The sequence below is a fragment of the Nothobranchius furzeri genome, chromosome 9 (genome assembly GCF_043380555.1).
Source record: "Nothobranchius furzeri strain GRZ-AD chromosome 9, NfurGRZ-RIMD1, whole genome shotgun sequence".
NCBI classification, from domain to species: Eukaryota; Metazoa; Chordata; class Actinopteri; order Cyprinodontiformes; family Nothobranchiidae; genus Nothobranchius; species Nothobranchius furzeri.
The window spans coordinates 36,157,124-36,177,914 of NC_091749.1; the positions used below are offsets into that span (position 1 = coordinate 36,157,124).

The following is a 20,791-nucleotide window of genomic DNA, read 5'->3' on the forward strand; positions in this document are numbered from 1 at the left end:
AAAGACGCTACACGGAAGTTTTTCGTTGTTGTTTTAATTCAACAAAACAAATTTTAAAAACGGGTGAACGTAGCCTGGCCAGCCAGACTCGCCCTGTTTAATTCTGCACTGCACAGAGACTCTGTGCAGAATTAAACAGAGCGAGTCCGGCTGGCCAGGCTGTGGTGAACGTGCTTGCAAGTTTAGAAAAGGAAACAGCACTGATCGCATTCATATTTCTGGATGGTTATAAAATAAAAATGGCACTGACACGCAATTACCAGTAATTTGCATGCATGTTTAGAAGAAAAGAACAGCGCTGACACAGCATTAATAAGCCCCAGATGACTAGAAAATAAAAACTGCACACAAAACATGACTGGTTAGTAAATAAACACACTTGCCTACCAGAAAAATTCATTCGCTCTCATTTTCCTCTTGCGCACTAAAGCCGTGATATTGGCCACAGACTTCAAAGCACAGGGAAAAAATAGCAGCTTGTAGGCCGGAAATTACGGTAGTTTATCACAAGGCCATCATGACAGTCATACATGCATAGATTACTTTAGAATCACCAAAATCTAACATGCATGTTTTAGGATTGTAAGAGGAAACTGAATCATTAAGAGTCAAGCTTCCTTTCTACCAATCACTCTCTAATTTCCCTCTGGGATTAATAAAGTATCTTTGAATTGAATTGAAACACAATAGAGGCGCGTAAGTAATAGTGGCATTTTACCTTTGAGCTCTCTTCCAGCTGGGAGATTCTGACATGAAACGAGAGTGAAAGCGTTCCACACAGCTGATTCCATGAGGTCACAAAATCACGAGAAAGTTGCAACACCATGCGGGATTTCAAAGTCCACACAATACCAAGCAAGAAGAAAGACAGCTGAATGAAGGCCCGTGGTTTATTTTCTCACTGCAAAAACTTTCTAATATTTCTAAGAAAGTACAAAGCCTATTTTTTAGACATTTTATATTATTTTTAGTCTTAAAACGAGATAATATTCATATTCTTACACAGGGGCGGATTTAGGACTGAAGAAGATCCGGGGCTTAACACACACGCGCGCGCACACACACGCGCGCGCACGCGCACACACACGCATGCGCGCACACACGTGACACGCACTAGTCAACATCATATATATTTGTCTTGTACCACATAATGTTTAATCTGAAGCTACATATTCAGCATATTCAGGGCAGAGTATTGTTCCTGTTAGTGTTTAGTGTGAGATGATAGTAAATATTCCCTTTCTTTCTCCAACAACTTTACCTGATAGTAAGCTAACTTTAGGCAAACCAGCAGCACAACAAATATTTTCAAATAAGACTCACAAACCTGAGTCAACACCAGTCTCATCAGAGCTGGGGTTCTGTCGTTGTACTTTTGGTCTAAAAAAACGTCCTTATATCCATCTTCACTCATGCGTTTCAGACAGAGACTGCAGAAGCCAGCTGCTGAAGGGCTTCTCTTCAGTCTCAGGTGAACTGTATACTGACTAAGTAGCCTAGTGGTAGAGTGTCTGCCCTGAGATCGGGAGATCAGGGGTTCGACTCCTGGTCGGGTCATACCAAAGATTTTGAGAAAAATGGGACCCAATGTCCCTGCTTGACACTCAGCATTGGATTGGGGTTGGATTGGGGGGTTAAACCACCAAATAGTTCCCGAGCGCGGCGTGTCTGCAACTCAGGGGATGGGTCAAAATCGGAGAATAAATTTCACCACACACCTGTGTGTGTGACGACTAAATGGGACTTTACAAACTACTGCCAGCTGCGCCCTCTCTGTGTGACTTTGGTACTGCATGTTACTTCCGCGATTTAGATCCGGGGCTTATCATGAAAGATCCGGGGCTTCAGCCCAAGTAGCCGGGCCTAACGCCGCCCCTGTTCTTACATGTGATCCAAATGTTCCTGTTTAGAGTAAACAAAATCTGCCAATGTAGCAAAAGCTGAATTCTTAAATGAGGCACATAAATCTAATATCATATTGCTAGTTTTAAGATTCCTAGATAAGCAACGTTTCCTTACCCCATTGGTAGATTTTAATTTAACTGAAAACAAGAACATTTGGACCATATAGATTATTAACCCCATTTTAAATATTTCCATTTTGTGCAGGCTTTTTTACTTTCTCAGATATTAGTTGGGGTTAGGGGTTTCATGGGAAATGGCATACTACACGTGACTTTTATTTTGAAAGTTTCCAGATGGTTTACACTGCCTTTGAAATGGACTTCCTGTCTGGTCCGATCTAAACTGTGGAGTCTGACGTGTTTTGTAAGCATAGTGCATAAAAAATAGACTTGTAATGATGGCGTCTCTTTTCTTCTAAGAAGCATCCAAAACGTTACACTTTGCTGCCAGTGAAAAGGAAACCGTCCACTTTAACGTGAGGCAATAACCCCGAAGCATGTTTCGCGGCAGCGCTTTCACGTCAGATGGAAAGGCGGCTTCAGGCGAAAGTCCATTCAGGCATGAGAAATGCACACATGCTTCACTCAAAACATTACCAGGTCAAGTTCTAACATTAAACCTTTTCTGCTGCAAGTCAAACTATTAACCACTAAACCACAGAGCTGACCTGAAATAGAAAGTTCCCCACTGCATATTTATTTAATAGAACCACCATCTACTTTCTACACTTCGTCTTCGTTTTCGTCTTCCTCCGCTTATCCGGGTCTGGGTCGCGGGGGCAGCATCCCAATTAGGGAGCTCCAGGCCGTCCTCTCCCCGGCCTTGTCCACCAGCTCCTCCGGCAGGACCCCAAGGCGTTCCCGGACCAGATTGGAGATGTAACCTCTCCAACGTGTCCTGGGTCGACCCGGGGGCCTTCTGCCGGCAGGACATGCCCGAAACACCTCCCCGGGGAGGCGTCCAGGAGGCATCCTGACCAGATGCCCAAACCACCTCAACTGGCTCCTTTCGATCCGGAGAGCAGCGGTTCTACTCCGAGTCCCTCCCGAATGTCCGAGCTCCTCACCCTATCTCTAAGGCTGAGCCCGGCCACCCTACGGAGGAAACTCATTTCGGCCGCTTGTATCCGCGATCTCGTTCTTTCGGTCATTACCCAAAGCTCAGGACCATAGGTGAGGATTGGGACGTAGATCGACCGGTAAATCGAGAGCCTGGCTTTCTGGCTCAGCTCCCTCTTCCCCACGACAGATCGGCTCAGCGTCCGCATCACTGCAGACGCCGAACCAATCTGCCTGTCGATCTCCCGATCCCTCCTACCCTCACTCGTGAACAAGACCCCAAGATACTTAAACTCCTCCACTTGAGGTAGGACCTCTTTTCCGACCCGGAGGTGGCAAGCCACCCTTTTCCGGTCGAGAACCATGGTCTCAGATTTGGAGGTGCTGATCATCATCCCAGCCGCTTCACATTCGGCCGCGAACCTACCCAGCAAGAGCTGAAGGTCAGAGCTGGATGAAGCTAGGAGGACCACATCATCCGCAAAAAGCAGAGACGAGATTCTCCTGCCACCAAACTCGACACACTCCACACCACGGCTGCGTCTAGAAATTCTGTCCATAAAAGTGATGAACAGAACCGGTGACAAAGGGCAGCCCTGGCGGAGTCCAACCCTCACTGGGAACAGGTCCGACTTACTACCGGCTATGCGGACCAAACTCATGCTCCTCTGGTAAAGGGACTGAATGGCCCTTAACAGAAAGCCACCCACCCCATACTCCTGGAGCGTCCCCCACAGGGTGCCCCTGGGGACACGGTCATAAGCCTTCTCCAAATCCACAAAGCACATGTGGATTGGTTGGGCAAACTCCCATGCCCCCTCCATCACCCTTGCAAGGGTATAGAGCTGGTCCACAGTTCCACGGCCAGGACGAAAACCACATTGCTCCTCCTCTATCTGAGATTCAACTATCGATCGGACCCTCCTCTCCAGTACCTTGGTGTAGACCTTTCCAGGGAGGCTGAGGAGTGTGATCCCCCTATAGTTGGAACACACCCTCAGGTCACCCTTCTTAAAGATGGGGACCACCACCCCGGTCTGCCACTCCCTAGGAACTGCCCCCGATGACCACGCAATGTTGTAGAGACGTGTCAACCATGACAGCCCTACAACATCCATAGCCTTGAGATACCCAGGACGAACCTCATCCGCCCCCGGGGCTCCGCCGCTGTGTAGTTGTTTGACTACCTCAGCAACTTCTGCCCCCGAGTTCGGACAGTCCATCCCCAGGCCTCCCAGCTCTGGTTCCTCCTCGGAATGCGCATTGGTGGGATTGAGGAGCTCCTCAAAGTATTCCTTCCACCGTCCGACTATAGCCTCAGTTGACGTCAGCAGCTCCCCATCCCCACTGTAAACAGTGTGAGCGAGTTGCTGCCTTCCTCTCCTGAGGCGCCGGACAGTTTGCCAGAACCTCTTTGGAGCCGATCGATAGTCTTTCTCCATGGCCTCACCAAACTCCTCCCACGCCCGAGATTTTGCCTCGGCAACTGCCACTGCTGCACCCCGCTTGGCTATCCGGTACCTGTCTGCTGCCTCCGGAGACCCACAGACCAGCCACGCCCTGTAGGCCTCCTTCTTCAGCCTGACGGCTCCCCGAACCTCTGGTGTCCACCAGCGGGTACGGCGGTTGCCACCACGACTGGCACCGGCCACCTTACGACCACAGCTAGAAACAGCCGCCTCGACAATCGCAGAGTGGAACAAGGCCCACTCGGACTCAATGTCCCCCACTGCTCTCGGGACGTGGTCAAAGCTCTGCCGGAGGTGGGAGTTGAAGACCGTCTTGACAGGTTCTTCTGCCAGGCGTTCCCAGCAGACCCTCTCTATGCATTTGGGTCTGCCAGGTCTACGCGGCATGTTCCCTTGCCATCTGATCCAACTCACCACCAGGTGGTGATCAGTTGACAGCTCCGCCCCTCTCTTCACTCGGGTGTCCAAAACATACGGCCGCAGGTCAGATGATACGACTACAAAATCTATCATCGACCTGTGACCTAGGCTGCCCTGGTACCAAGTGTACCGGTGGGCATCCTTATGTTCGAACATGGTGTTCGTTATGGCCAAACTGCGGCTTGCACAGAAGTCCAATAACAAAACACCGCTCGAGTTCAGATTAGGTGGGCCGTTCCTCCCAATCACACCCCTCCAGGTCAAGCTGTCATTGCCCACGTGAGCATTGAAGTCCCCCAGCAGGACAATGGAGTCCCCTGATGGAGCACTATCTAGCACTCGTCCCAGGGACTCCAAAAAGGGTGGGTACTCTGAACTGATATTTGGCCCATAAGCACAAACAACAGTCAGGACCCGTTCCCCGACCCGAAGGCGCAAGGAAGCTACCCTCTTGTCCCCCGGGGTAAACCCCAACACACAGGCAGAGAGTCTCGGGGCTAACAAAAAGCCAACCCCAGCCCTCCGCCTCTCACCCGGAGCAACTCCAGCAAAGTAGAGTGTCCAACCCCTCTCCAGGTCTCGGGTTCCAGAGCCAATGCAATGTGTCGAGGTGAGTCCGACTATATCTAGCCGGTACCGCTCAAGCTCTGCCACAAGCTCCGGCTCCATCCCCGCCAGCGAGGTGACGTTCCATGTCCCAAAAACTAGTTTTCTTGTCCGGGGATTGGACCGCCAAGGCTCCCGCCTTGGTCTGCCACCCGATTCGCATTGCACCGGACCCTTCATGTTCCTCCTGCGGGTGGTGGGTCCACAGTTGGACGAGCCCATGTATCCGGTTCGGGTTGGGCCCGGCCGGGCCCCATGGGCGAAAGCCCGGCCACCAGACGCTCGCTCACGGGCCCCAACCCCAGGCCTGGCTCCAGGGTGGGACCCCGGTAACCCTCCGGGCCGGGTACTCCGACTCTTCGTTTTAACCGCCATGAAAGATCCTTCAAAACATCTGAGCAGAGTGTAGGCAGCTCAGGAAGAAACCACATTTAATAAAGGAAGGAAGGATCTTACTTTCTACACTTGTTTTACTTTATTTGTTTGGGGCTGCAGGGGACTAGAGCCTGTCGCAGGTGCCAGGATGTTAATCACCGCGCTACGGCGACGGCGTGGACCATTAATATCATCACCCAGGAATAAATCAAAACATCTGAGCAGAGTGTAGGCAGCTCAGGAAGAAACCACATTTAATAAAATACACTTTCCAACTTTTGCCCATTTATTGAACGTGTACACTACACCTAAAAAAAAAGCACACTAAGCAGCTTACCAAATGTGCAGACACATCAATTAAAATGTGAAATCATCCTTTATTCAACAAATTAATTGTGTGCTTTGTGTTTTTATTTGATAAATGATGGGGTCAACTTGTCGTGAGTGCTGCATCATCTTATCCACGTTTTAGCTAAAGCAAGCTCCTTATTGAGCAAGACACTCAGGATCTGAGCCAGTCATAGGCCTGGGAGGGTGGGGCGTCAGTATAGGGAGGCTAAGTCATGCCCTTCTTCTTCGGACCATGGGTTTTACAAGCTGATAAATCCCAAAGTACATGACAGGCCTGATCGAACAGCACATCATTACTTTTCATTTAATTGAATTACAACTTATGTGCAATCCAGGGTGTGAAGCAAAGTGGATTAGAAAATAACTCTTAACCCCGTTGACTTGCATTCATTTTTTGGTTCTTCTGGGACCCATGAGCCAACCGGAAAGGGAGGAGACGTAGGCTCCCTAAGAAGGAACTTGCCTAGTACTGCCCCATTTTCTCTGAAAAGCAATTAGCTACAGGTGAAGATTGGAATCTTTGGCATAGGAAGTTTTGGAACAATGTGCTTTGTGTGTGTGTGTGTGTGTGTGTGTGTGTGTGTGTGTGTGTGTGTGTGTGTGTGTGTGTGTGTGTGTCACTCAAGGATCTGGGAGATGAGACGATGATTAACTAGAGAATATGCAGCATTTTTCCCAAACTGTGGTGCAACAACCAGTAATTTTGCCATACTTGTATTCACAATGTGATCATTAAGTTGCTAATACACACTAAACAGAAAGTGTTTCATCACAGCTTCACTTTGTTTCAACATAGAGTTCAATTTTTTCTTCAGACAATTAAATATCAATTGTCTGTTGCATCAGGACCTTCTCCAGCAACGGTTTATGATATTGATGACCTGAATGAAGCTGCTGATCGACTCTCCTGGACAATTTTTTAATCTGGCATTTAATAATGATCAAGTTTACATAATAGTCTTTAATACCCAACTTAAATAAATCGTACCTTCGGCGAATCACATCTTAAATAATGTTTATCCGAATCAGAGTAGGATGGATGTAAATACAGCTCTGGCTGGCGGTGTCGCTGGAGATGCCAATCATTAGCTGCCTTCAGGGCTCCTTTTTAAAATTCAGGAGCAGTTATTCCTATCATGTGGCTCTTTTGCATCTATCACAACACAACACTGCAAAGCAAAAAGGTCCTTATTGATGCATTTCAATGATTCGCCCTCTCACGTAGATGGAGTGTTCTTCCCTCCTCTGTGGAAGGCCTTTACATCGGTCGGCTGGATTATAAATTCAAGGTACGAAGCTTCAGGCTGTATTGATAGCAGTTCTTTAATGTTAAAAACCGTGTGTGTGTGTGTGTGTGTGTGTGTGTGTGTGTGTGCGCGTGTGTGTGTGTGTGTGTGTGTGTGTGTGTGTGTGTGTGTGTGTGTGTGTGTGTGTGTGTGTGTGTGTGTGTGTGTGTGTGTTTCAGATCAGTAATCAAACCTCTTTTGGGGGTCTTTGAGTGTGTTTTCAGAACTCTCCTCTAAACGATCAGTAAGTGATTTGTGATTGATTTCCTTTCACCAAGATCATTTTAATTCAGTCCTCCAGACTATTCCAGTGTCTAATATAAATACTGTTATAATGTTCTGCTTTACCAACTAACTTACCAATCTGGAGAAGAAATTGGCATTTCTACAATTCTAATATTTGCAAAGCTCCTTGGTGGGTTTGAATATCATTTTACCATCTTGTAACACAACAAAACCTGAAATGCAAAAGCTCACTGTTGACGCTGGCTGTGCACCACAATGTCTGAAAGTCTATTATCCAAGGCAAATATGTGACCCCCCTCCTCTCTGCTGCTATCAGAGAGCATCAAGTACAGTCAGAGTTATTTCTTTGAGGTCTGGGGACAGGCTCCTTCTCAATTCAGTCTGTCAACTCCCTGCATAAAGAATCCCACTCTCAACCTTCCTCGCTGAGATTTCAGCAGAGATTCACTTGGCTGTCAGAAAACAATTGCTCTTTGTGAAAGGTGGTGGCTGGTGCTACTTTAATTTTAAAGATCTTTTAAATTAGCTGCCAGCATTTGATTGATGTTGGGTGAGAAACTGGCCTCCTGCTCTTCTGCACCCTACAACTGTGGGCTTTAATTATGAGCCCCTCTTATTGATGCTGTCAGCTTCAGTGTGATATGCATCTTGTATGTGGAGGAAAGGGAGTTTGCCACCTGGTCGCTGCCTCGGTGCTGTCTTTCCACACACACACACACAATGGCTCAGAAAGTGCATCGTCATCAGTGTGGAGGTATTCATTTATTCACTCATCTGTTTGCGCTCACTCAAAGCATAAAGTGAATTTGATTATGATTGATGAGCAATCATGCAGGAATGGACTTCCGTTTTAATCAGGACACACCTTTTGTTTGCCAGTTACAAAGATTATATGGCATTTGTGTGCAGAGCATGCAGATTTAAACTAATACTCAACATGCACCTGTTGTTAAGTCAGCCAGCTAACGATTGTACTATGTGAACTTCAGGAATCAGAAAAAGGTGAAATGCTCCATTTGGTTTGGAAGTGCGATGTGGCACCAAGTCAAGGGGTTTAAAAGCATCTTGGTGTCATGTTGCAAATGACGGTGCTGCTTTGTTCTGTTTTGGTTAAAGATGTGTTTTAACTCAGCTGTTTTTTTACTGGTCTGTCTGTAATCCAACTCTCATTTTCTGACTAAAGATTTGGATTGTGATTGATTAACAAGTTGTAGCATTTGCAGCTAGCCTATTTGGCTAAGTTAAAGCTGCAAAAGTAGCCAAATGCTTCGAGTTAAAGAAAAATAGCCTCAATAAGCCGTCGCTAGGGGTGATCCGATTGATCAGCCAGGGTTGTCCATGAAAAACACGTGATCACCAAATTCATTTCAATGCCTTTCAGGTCTGATCAAACCAGCCGATCACCTGTCACTCATGCTTTGTAGCCAGTAGAGTTCCTGTGTGCTACATCTGTTCAGAGTGTTAATGTATTAAATCTATTAGATTGCCACTGATAGCAGCTCCATTTAGGTGTTCCTGTTGTCTTGACTGAATTCATGCTTGATGGTGCTAGTTGATTTAGACTCTCACTTATCCTGGAGAGGATCGTCGTGAGACTTTTAAATGAAAACAGCTGGATTTTTCTGGTTATCTGAAGATGTTTTGCCTCTCATTCACGAGACATCTTCAGCTCTAAACCTTTGAAGTTTTGGTCAGAAACAGATACACTGATGCAAGTCTTTTTTTTTCTCTTCAATGAGTAAAACATGTTTTTGTCTAAATTAATACAAGCCCTTTAAGGTTTAGTTATTGCTCCTTTTTTGCCCAGATCTTGTAGGCTGTAGCCTTCATTATATCTACATAAAATGACCCAAACCCATATGATCAGTATCAGTGATTGTCACTCTTGGGCATTGGTATCACTTAACAGCAAAACACCTGATTGGAGTATCCGTAGCTAGCACACCACTGTTTTCTTTTCTTTTCTCTTCTTACTCTTTTTCTTTATTTTTCTCCCAGAATGATGAATTCCTCTGAATTTTATGGAGCCAATGCTGCTGATCAGTCAGTGACCACGCTCATGTTTGTTTACCTAACAACCCCGCACATTCTGAGAGAGGTAGGGCCCCGTCAGGAAATGCTAAATGGCCACTAGTGCTGTTAAATAAAAACGTTTCACTGTCTCACTACTATTGTTTCTATCTCGGTTCAAAAATCATCTGCCCTCTGGTGGCCCCTGGTGACCCCAAGCAATTGCCTTCCCCGCCTATAGGCATGCGACCCCTTAGGACTTCCAAGGGTGAATAGTGATCTAAAGATCATTTGTTCTTTCTTTAAGGAAATCCAAGCTAGGAATGATATGATGATAGAGACTGCCTACATAAAATAATAAATGGTGAGATAATGGGTGATGATAAATAAAAAAGGTTTTTTACACTTTAGCTGAGCACAGACAACAAGCCCACTACACTGCTCAGTGAGTGGCAGATCTTGGTGAGTTGTTTAAGGGACAAGTTGCATCTTATGGTTTAGATATTTGTAGAAAAAAACTGATAGTGGAGCATAATGATTTTAAGTGTACCTCTAAGCATTAAGTGATTCATGTGAAGAGCAGAGACCTGAGCTGCAAGCTGGCTGCAAAAGACTCTCCACTACATTCAGAGAGGCACTTCAACTGAGATTAGATGCTTTGGTCAAAATCTAGTTTTTCTTTCTGTGTCACTTGAAACTGTCATTCAGGATCAGGAATTAGAAAAGTTATAGCAGTTTTAATGTCCAGATCCATAATATGAAGACATGAATTATTAGTCACTGATGGGAGAGTTAGCTCAAAAATGATAGAAAATGTAAATTAAATGTAATGGGTGTCAGTCAAAAACATAATAAAGATTTTTAAAAATCAAAACATAATAAAGATTAAAAAAATCACTCAGTCTCATAAGTGCACTCAATCCCTTCCTTCATCCATCTTCTGTATTTTTGATACCATCAGAACAGGTGTGGAGTCGTATATGAAATCCCATGCAAACTCTAGATAGAATGGAGAAACAGGACGCCAACTCAAAACATGAATAATAGAACACAGAAAGGACTGTGAGAAGGAAACAAGTGGAAGACGCACAAGAGCAGTAAGTACAATAAAATATCAGCCGTAACAGACCACTGCACAAGGGAAAACCTTATCATGGACTGGGACAGCACGGATCATAAACACAACAACAATACAGCCGATGGATTAAGGAAGCGATTGGAATAAGGAGGCATGGACCCAGAACAACAAACAACTCATTAACAAAGTTGCTAAAAGTTGGCAACACTGTTGGGAGGTGCGCTCAATTTGCAACTCAGAGTAAACCATGAGGGAGGAGCAAATAATCGTTTTGTTTTGTTTTTAAAAAATTGTTCAAAACTCAGATCGCAGTTGTGATTAAAATTCTATCACCTGAGCAGTGCTATACCATAGGCATATGTCCTCAGACAACTTAGCTCTAGCTCAAAATTTGACCAAAAACACTCCCGCTAAACTTTAAACCCAACAACACCCTCAGACAGAAATTGGTCCATCCAAAAGACAAAACACCCAAACAGAAGCTTAGTGGCGTCTTTTACAGTCCATTGTAATGAGGACTGTCCAGACCTTTATATTACAGGTACTTTCCAGTACCTATAATGCAGCTTTGGATCTCATTCCTAAGCAGTTTCGGTCTAGGTCACACCTTCCTGCATTTAATCAACACAACTCTCTGTCAATAAATGCTAATGACTCATCAGGGGATAGAGAGAAGGGGCATTCAGAGTAGTTTCTGCTCGTTAAACAACAATAGACAACTACAGCTTATAAACTTGACCCTCCCATACTCCTGTCAGAATTGACAAAGCTCCTCGGATGAGAAGCAAAACATCTTCAAAAAGCGAAAGAAGTCCAGTTGTCTTCATTTGAACCCTTTTGGATTACCATGACCTGGATGACCGAGAACCTTCACCAGTGAATTTGCAGTCATGGCCTCGCCCATCTTAGCTCACGGCGGGGCTTTTTGTTTTTGCATTGAGGAGAGAGAGCAGAGTTTGTTGGTGAAAGTGACTTTGCAAAATGTTTTAACGTGTTCTGTTAGCCAATCAGAAGCAAAGTGTGTGCATATCATTATTTATAATCAGCAATCCTGCTGTTTTCAGCTAGCTTATGCACCAGCAGACTTCTGCATCTCTGAACAGGAGCATCACTGGTGTTTTTTAAGGACTCAAGGCATTGCTTTGCACTAGAGAACATTTCAAATGTATTGAATAAATGTATGTATTGAATAAACCTTTACGTTTCTATTACATTTTTGTTTTAAACTTGATCTAATTACCAGAATAACTCGGCTTCCCGAGTGACACGATTCATGTTCACCACTTTTGTTCTGCTGCTGGATCGCTAGAATTCCAACATCACATTTTCCTCTTTACTTATTTATTTTCGCATCAATGCAACACTGGTTTTGTTAATTACAAATAAGGGTGTTCTCCACAGACTAATACCTTCCTCCTCATCCTGCCTCATTAGGATATGTTAATTCTAGTCATAATTAGGCCCCTGCTGTCACATCTCGCTTTAATTGATATTGTGAGTCATCAAAATCAACAGGGACACAAACGAAACCAGATGTTTCTGAATATTTAAATAATCAGACTGGTATGTTAGTTGAAATGTTAATGTTCGGGGAATATTAGGCATTACACAAATTAGACTGTTTACTACTGCTGTAAATTAGCATCTTGTAATTTGCTCTTTTTGATCTTTTCTAGTCATGCTGCTGCTTTCACTTGACAAAACTTTTTTAAAAAGTGATTTTTCTTGGTCACCAAATCACATCACAAACCCATTCAGTAGCTTCCAAGTCTGATTCAGCTGTTCAGCATAGTTCATATGTTGGCAAAACATTAAAACGTTTCTTTTTAATTTAAAGCACACACCGGATACATTTGCTGTTAAATAAACGAGTTTATCATTTATCATTTAAATAGCCTTCCTTAGTTTTATTATCATTAGAACTAGTCTGCTCTGAAGTAAGAAAACTAGAACTGATCATTAGAAACCATTGGGCCATTCCCATCTGTACTGGGTCGGCCCGGGCCGGGTAGCCCCAGTCGGCCCCAGCCTGGCCCGGTTGATTCCACACATCCTTGCCTTAAGCCCATGTGGGCTGATTCTACCCACCAATCAGAGGCTTGCTGTAATGGAAGGTGTGAATTTGCTGTCAGCAGTGGGTGTGTTGGCCCTGGTCGGCCTGAAGCAGACCCCCTCGAGAAGAGGGCTGAGAATGAGCCTTGGTTGGCCCGGAAAAATACCAGGCCACCCAGATATGTGAACAACCTACGCTGCCCGGCCCGGGCCGACCCGGTTCAGATGGGAATGGCCCATAAGTTTGCCAGCCTGTCCCGGGACATTTTTACCATGCCGTTGAAGTGGCTTGTTTCTTCAAAACTTCTCTAAAACTCTTTCCACTGGAATTTGAAACTAAAATTTAATATTATAATTATTCTAAAATATCTTGTTCAATACCTACAAAATTATAAATGTAAGTTCACTAACTCTTGTGGTGGATGAAAGCCTCTGAAATTGAATAGCAGGGATTCCTGGGTAGCATTTGTTGGCAGATTTTTGGAGACAAAAAAAAAGTATGAAATATTGCTGTTAGAATTTCACCAAATTTGGACAGACACTTTGGTATATTTCAAAACTGCTAATTAATTGTAACATGTGTTAAGACAGGTTAGACAGGCTCCATTTTTTGCCTCTTTTAAATCTTGTTCAAAAATGCATCTTTATGATTTGGCCGGTGATTATATGACCATGTTTGTGATTGTATTTATTTGTTGATCCTATTGTTTGTTTTATCAGTTTTTACTTTTTTGTGTTGAGTTGTATTTTATGGGAAGCACATGGTCAGCTCTCATCTTGTGTGTAAACGTGCTATACAGATAAACTGGTATGGTACGGTATGGTGTGGCATTCCAGTGAGTTTCATGTTTAAAATGGTCTGTATTTGATAAAGTACCTTCTAGAGTCCTAGAACCCCGCCAAGACATTTTAAAACACAGTCATTTACCCATTCACACCCTGATAGTGATTAGCTACATCATAGCCACAGCTGCCCCAGGCGCACTGACGGAGGCAAGGCTGCCGTACACAAGCACATCAGCAGCAGGGAATGTGGGTTAAGTGTCTCGCCCAAGGACACAATGAAAGCGACAGACTGAGTGGGACTTCAACTTGCAACCTTCCAATTATGGGGCGGGCACTTAAATCCTCAGCCACTGTTTCAGTGAAAGTTTTCTAATTAAATTTTATTTTTTTAACAATTGCTCGTTACTTTAATAGCAAATTTAACTCACTTGGAACGCCTCCATCAGGTCAGACTGTGAACACCTACTGGGACAAGATGGATTCTTGTGGATTTTAAATGAAATCTTAACTTACAGCATTCTAAGGAGAACCATGGGGTGTGAATTAAAAACCAGAAACCCATGCAGAAGAATTAGATCGAACGAAGGGCATGAATGAAAACATGGGCTTTATATAATGAGATGCTTACTGAGTGAAGGTAGCTGGGTGGAGAGCAAGATGGCGAAGGGAAGTTAGAATGTAATCAGAAGCCAAATAGAAACGTTTCAATCAAAATTAATAGCAAAATACTCTATAGTTCAGATTTCTTTGGTCTTCTGTCAGACACAACTCTTTCATAAGTCACCAAAGCCAAAGGGCAAAGTTGCCTCACAAAATATCTGTGAGGGATTGAAGATCAGTTTCTGATCCCGGCCCTGACTCTGGGACTCCTTTAGAAGAAAGTTTATCACATTGACTTTTGAACATCTTCAAAACTCCAGCTTCATGAGAGTGACCATCCTGTCAAAAGCTTTGAGACATTTTATCAACCAGTTGTTTATTAGTCACAGCCCGATTATCTTTAAGGGAAACGTTCACGCTTTTTTCTTATTGCTAAAAGTTGATTTGAGTTTTATAGGTAAGAAGTAATCCTGTTTCCTCTAGTCAGATTAACAGCTTATAACTTTTATTTATCGAAAAATGCAAAAAATTTCTAGACAAAAAAAAATATATATATAAAATAATGTATTTGCCTTGAACAAAATCTATCTTCTGGCCATTCAAGACTCTGGACCATTAATTGAAACTTAGCCTTAATTAACCATAGCCAGAATAAGATATTTCATATTTCATCGCTTAAGGCGGTAAAAAATTAGCAAACTGAGTGTTCAAAGAGAGTAAAACATGTGGATGAGTGTGTGTTTCCCTTTTGTGGGTAAAGTGCTACTATCAGAGCAACAGGAAGGTCACCTTTATTAATCATAATAATTATTTACAGTAATTAGGACAGATATCAAAGGAGCACTTTGCACGTCTGAGAAAATGGATTCTTCACACTTGAAATTACTTCAAGGGTGTGAACACTGTGTGTATTTTGTATTCAACAGGAAAATGATTAAGTCCATAAAGCCCTTTCTCAATTATGACTGCCACTTATATGAAACCTTTCATGGAATATTTTTTTTTTCTGTTAGACGCTGGAAAATAATCCAGTAGCTGCCAATATGAGACATCCTAATGATGATGATGCTTCAAACGTACAAACAATGCCTGTTTGCTCACTTTGAAAAAGTTTAAACATTTTATGGTTTGTCCATGGCGTTATACACAAACAAAGGACAGAAGCTGAATTTACCAGAAGGCTGTTTCAGACTTTAAAGCAAAAATTAGAAGCATAAAGAGATATTTATTGGTACTTTAAAATTTTCCCAGTTTCTTTTTCATTCCGAGCTGCGTAAATACTTTGTGTGTGAGAAATTTGATAAGCACTCCTTTTTAAAAAATTATAAAACTCAGACACTGAGTTCAAAATAAATTGTATTCATATTCATAAAAATAGATTTCATAAAGACACAATGAAACACCTATTTTGTATATTTCACAAATCATGTTTGGTTTAAAGCTTTCCTCTCACATCGAGAAGGACATAGCAGGTATAAATTATGTTTATTTATTTATTTATTTATTTATTTATTTTTGTACAGCCTACAGAGCTGTAAAACATATAATTACTACACACACACCCATGTGCTGACATGTTTCCAAACATAAACACCCGGGATGCCGAGCAGCTGAATGCTGTCCAAAGTCAATAACTCTCAATGATAATTCCCTGGCAAAATATGTACTTTGGACAGTTGAGAGCAATTCAGTTTCTGAGAGTTGGCGAGCTTTAACTGCTATTTGAAACTCTCAGTGAGTGATGTTCACCAGGTAACAGGCTTGGGATCAAAAAGCAAATGCTTTCAGAAAGCAACCATTTAAAAAAAGAAGAGTTGTGCAAGAGGAAGGGTGGTGACTGTTTCTGCAGGTTTCATGTTCTCATAATTCAAAAGTTTTTGGCGTCAAACTACATACTCTCAAACGGATTTGTATTTTTCTAAGAAACATGTTTGGTTAAATGTTTTTAGCAACAAGCGTTTGGTCTTTCAGAAAACACGTGATTAATAATTTTGACAGACTATATTTAGATCCATTGATATTTAAAATCTTTATTTTGCCTTTTTGATTAAAAAATATGTATTCAGCTATCTGTAACCTTTTGCTACAAAATTTTCTACATGTATTTCCATGAAAAAGCCTTTTTATTTTTGAGTGAATAAAATGCATTTCTATTAACCTGCACCTCTTCAGACTCTGGATTCTCAACGAAAGGACACAATAGCTGTTTATGCTTCCAATTTCTCCCCATTTAATAAATCCAGCGTAACGCCGCTTTTGAGGTATGATATCCACTACCTGTCTGGAGAGCACTTTTAAACGGTAACACAGATAGAATATAGCTCGGTCAATACACAGGGGCTTACATGTCCTTGATTCAGATCTAATTGAAAAATGGAATGAAACAGCCCCTGCAGGCTCTTAATATTTAAACTAATGTTGGTGTAATGGCAGGTCATTCAGCTGCAAAAAAGAATGAATTACCAGGGACGGGTCTCCTGGCTGGTTTCGGTGCAGACACACTGCACCTTTTCAATTGAATGAAAGGAAAATATACCAACAAGATCAACGGTCATATGTTAAAGTATCACTTTCCTGATTTTAGAAGCTACAAAAGCATATTGGTGATTTTTCCTTACAGTATCCCAGAATTAATCATATAGTGCACCATAACCCCTACTCAACATTGGAAGTATCAGCAACGTGGAATGGCATCAGAACAGTTTACTTAGCTTAGCTTCTCTGTATGCCAGCACACCCTGGCTGTGGAGCGGCTTCTCCGTCGTGCTTGTCGCTGGACACACGAGATCACAACATTCCTTGAGACTTCAAAGGTCACAGTTTGTTTATGCTATCCGCCATTAAACCAAAAAGCAGGAAATCATGTTTGATATTGCTGTTTGATGTCATATAAATGATGTTCTTTTCTACTGCCGGGATGAAAAACACACCTTTGCACTTCTCGAACATAACCGGGTGTAAAGAAGTCGTTAGGTCACATGCATTGATGTAATCTACACATGAAATCACATCGCTAGTCATTTGTTTTTAAAAACTAGGCTTTACACTGAAACTGTATCTGACCTCCTGTCTAGCTCTTTGTTAACTGCTGAAAGTGACGTGTCTTAAAAGCAGCTTGTTGGAAAAATAGAACCCGGTCATGTCTTTAGCGGCGTGGCATGGCGTGCTGCTTCTGGAATGTGCCTGAAAATTGCTGCGTTTTTTTTTTTTTTTTTTTTTGCAAAGCAAAGCTGCCCTCCCGGTGGAGGGTAACTCTGAAGTGCCTTTTCTTCCCTCCACCTGATCCAATCCTCATGTTACCCTCTGATCTCTATTAAGGTAGCACGACTCAGGTTGCGAATGACCACAGTTACCAATTCTTGTCATGTGTCTTGCCCATGTATGTCTGATCTCTGAATTGTATGTACTGAAACTCTAATTTCCCTCTGGGATTAATAAAGTATTGATTGATTGATTGATTGATTGATTGATTGAAATACCAATTTACCAAAAGAAAAAGTGAGCCCTTCTGTGGAGGAACAAAAAGACTAGAAGAACAACAAAGATGGCTATCAGAAACAGGCAATCACTAACCTAAATCCAAGCTCTAAGCCGAGAAAACAAACAGAAGGAACACAAATGACACAATAACCAAAATAACAATTTATCAAAGATACCGAAAAATCTAAGTTCTTCATTCTTTTCAAAAACCTTTGTTAGGAAGCTCCATGGACTGAGGAGAGATGAACGGGGCATGAAGCTGTGGTTCTTTCTCAGAGATCTGACAGCTGACGTCTTTTAAAGAAGCTGTCTGGAGTTTTCTCCTTTCAGAAATTGTGTATGATTTTTCAGAAATCCGTAAAAGTGATTGTCTCTTCATGTACTGTGATATAATGTAAGCAATTCATCTTTTGTTGTTGTTGCTTAGCACACCCCCTGCCCTGCAGAGTTCTGTGCAATAGGAAACTGAGCGCAGACCAGAGCTAACCAATAGCGTTAAACTACCCTTACATGTTCAAATTTAAGGAATACCTCGGCTGATGCAGAGTTAATGAACTTTTCACAGACAAGTGTCTAAAATATAAATATATGAAAACACAGCATGGCATGAGAATAATGCTTGTAAAACAACGTGCTTTAGCTCTGTTAATCAAACGGATTGACAGACTTTTTTTGTGACATGCTTGCCAGCCACTAGATGGTGCCATCGGATAAGATAAATACTCCGGAAAGATGCTTTAAGTCATCAGCTCCCATTAGCTGATGACATTAAACTGGGGCAGTGAGAGCCGGCTGAGAGGAGGCCCAGCCTGCTGGAGGACCTATCCAGGGTCCTAAAGCCAAGCAGGGAGAGGGCGCCGGGCTTTGTCTGAGGACGGGAGTCCAACGTCCGTAACATGCCTTTTCTGAAAATATGCATTTTCAAATGAAAGAAGTTCATTTTAAGATGATTAATGAAAATTATTCATGCTCTGAATGTTTAGACTAAGATTCAATGTGAAGAGCAATGAATGTAAATTTTGTCAAGAAATTGTTTGAAAGTTGTTAATAAAGATTTGTTTAAAAAGTAGCACAAACAGCGACTGGCATGTGTCGTGGTCGATGGCGCAACTGTCTCTGTCCCATTTTGCCAATTATTTGCACACTTGTGTACTACGTACTCGAAGCTGTAACACTCACTTCCTCCAAGTGCACTTCACTGAAGACCGTAGGGCGCAGTGCGGGTATTGGGATTGGGCCTATAATGGATTCTGTTGGAAGCAATGACGTTCCGCTGCCTTTCTGAGCCGCTAATGCTTCCAGTGTGAAGTAGGGAGAGAAGAAGAGACGTTTTTATATACAGTAGTGCCTCTCAAGATTAAAATCACCAGATTCTTAGCAAGAACAAAAATAAGATACAATTTTTAGAATTAAATATACAAATACAAAAATATAAAAATAAATGAGGGGAATTAAAAGCTTGTGGTTTAATCATGAATTTGAGCCCCAATTCAAGTTGAGACTGATATCTAAGGAATATCAGCCAGCCTGCAGAAGAGTTTACAGATGGTTTATTAGCAGGCACGGGATGTGGAGTGAAATGTCCACTGCTTGTTTGTTCACAAATTAGGCTGGTGGAATATTTGACATTATTGCTTGGAGAGATGTGTTATGATCTTCCTTACATGTACGCCTTGAACGTGGGATCCTATTAGCCAAGCTTCACTGAGACTCCCCTGTTAATTCTTTTTTTATTCTATTTTTCTCTGTTGACTGATTTAATACTCAAGAGAGCACGTTCTCACATGGAAGGAAGCAACTTGGGCAGATGACAAAGAGAAGAAGAAATAATTGGTGTGAATTTGTTTTAATCGCCTTGATGTCTGTGTCTTGGGTAAATTACAATAAAGCAGCACAGTTTGAATATTAATTACTGTTTAATCTTTTAAATGATGTCCTTATTAAGTCAACATTGAAATCGCCAAAATAGTTTTAAAAAATCTGTTATTGCATGTGTAACCGGATTACAGGATACAATAAGATAATTAAAAGAAAAAATAAACAAATGGGCCAATAATTAGGTTCGGGGAGAATTGGAGGTTGTTTAAGAATGACTGGAGTCACGGGTATAGCATGAAACGGTTTATATACTAAATTTTAATAATAATGGGAAATATAACATAAAGATAGCACACAAAAACAGATGAAAACAATCGACAATAGTAAAATGGTCGGTATGAGATTTGATCATATGAGTCACAAGTCAGCCGGCGTCAAGTCAAATCCCCACGCTTGGGGTGAAAGTCAGAGTCCGGTGGTGCGATTTTTTCCTACCGCACCGTTGAGATTGTTCACAGAAGAGAGCAGTCTGCTCTTCAGTTACTTGAGATGTCCTGGTTCGTTCAGTGGTTAAGGCTCGCCATCTCCCTCGTCAGGAAGAAATCCAGTTCTCGTTCCAAGTGAGTGATCATAGGAGTCGGGATCAAACCCAAGGAAAAAAAAAACCCAGCCTGTAAACAACAGGACTGTTAGCGAGTTGGCATCGACCCTTCTCGTCACATCACAGCATAAAGTCTTACAGACTTAACAAATGCTTCACTCTATTGGCATAGCCAATCATGTTTGGGTTCACAGTTCAACTAACATAACATCAATTTGATTGTCTATTAAAATAATTCTCAGTAGCTCTGGAAATATAATTACATATGACAACAATTGTTCAGCTCAATAGGCTCAGTTAGATTCTATTACTCTACACTATTCAACAAGAAATACATTCATGACAACAAGGATACATTTAGTTGTGTTTCTATACAGCATTGTGACACCTTGTATATCTGTAACACATAAATAAATAAATAAATAAATAAATAAATAAATAAATAAATAAATAAAATGTTCTATAACAAAATTCAACAAAATATAAATTCTGGTCCTTTGGTCCACCTTTGTAAAATAATTCCTCCCTAATCAGTTAGCTTTTATTTATTTTTATTTATCTATTTTTTTTTATTATTAAATGTTTGGTTAAGGGACGCATTGCTAATTCTATGGCGTTAGCTATAACGCCCCTGAGGACCTTGTACATCT

The 20,791-nt window shown here is 42.2% G+C and overlaps 2 protein-coding genes across 5 annotated transcripts in view; one reads left to right on the forward strand and one right to left on the reverse strand.

Moving 5' to 3' along the window:
• Window positions 1-2,016, reverse strand: part of LOC129153071 (craniofacial development protein 2) — a 113,878-nt gene extending 111,862 nt beyond the window's left edge. For all 3 annotated transcript variants that reach the window (XR_011521594.1, XM_070554825.1, XM_054731831.2), the window contains exon 1: window positions 719-2,016. The gene's annotated coding sequence lies outside the window, so the exon portion shown is untranslated. The remainder of the gene's footprint in view (window positions 1-718) is intronic.
• Window positions 1-20,791, forward strand: part of gpc6a (glypican 6a) — a 290,648-nt gene that overhangs the window by 144,269 nt on the left and 125,588 nt on the right. The window lies entirely within an intron of this gene.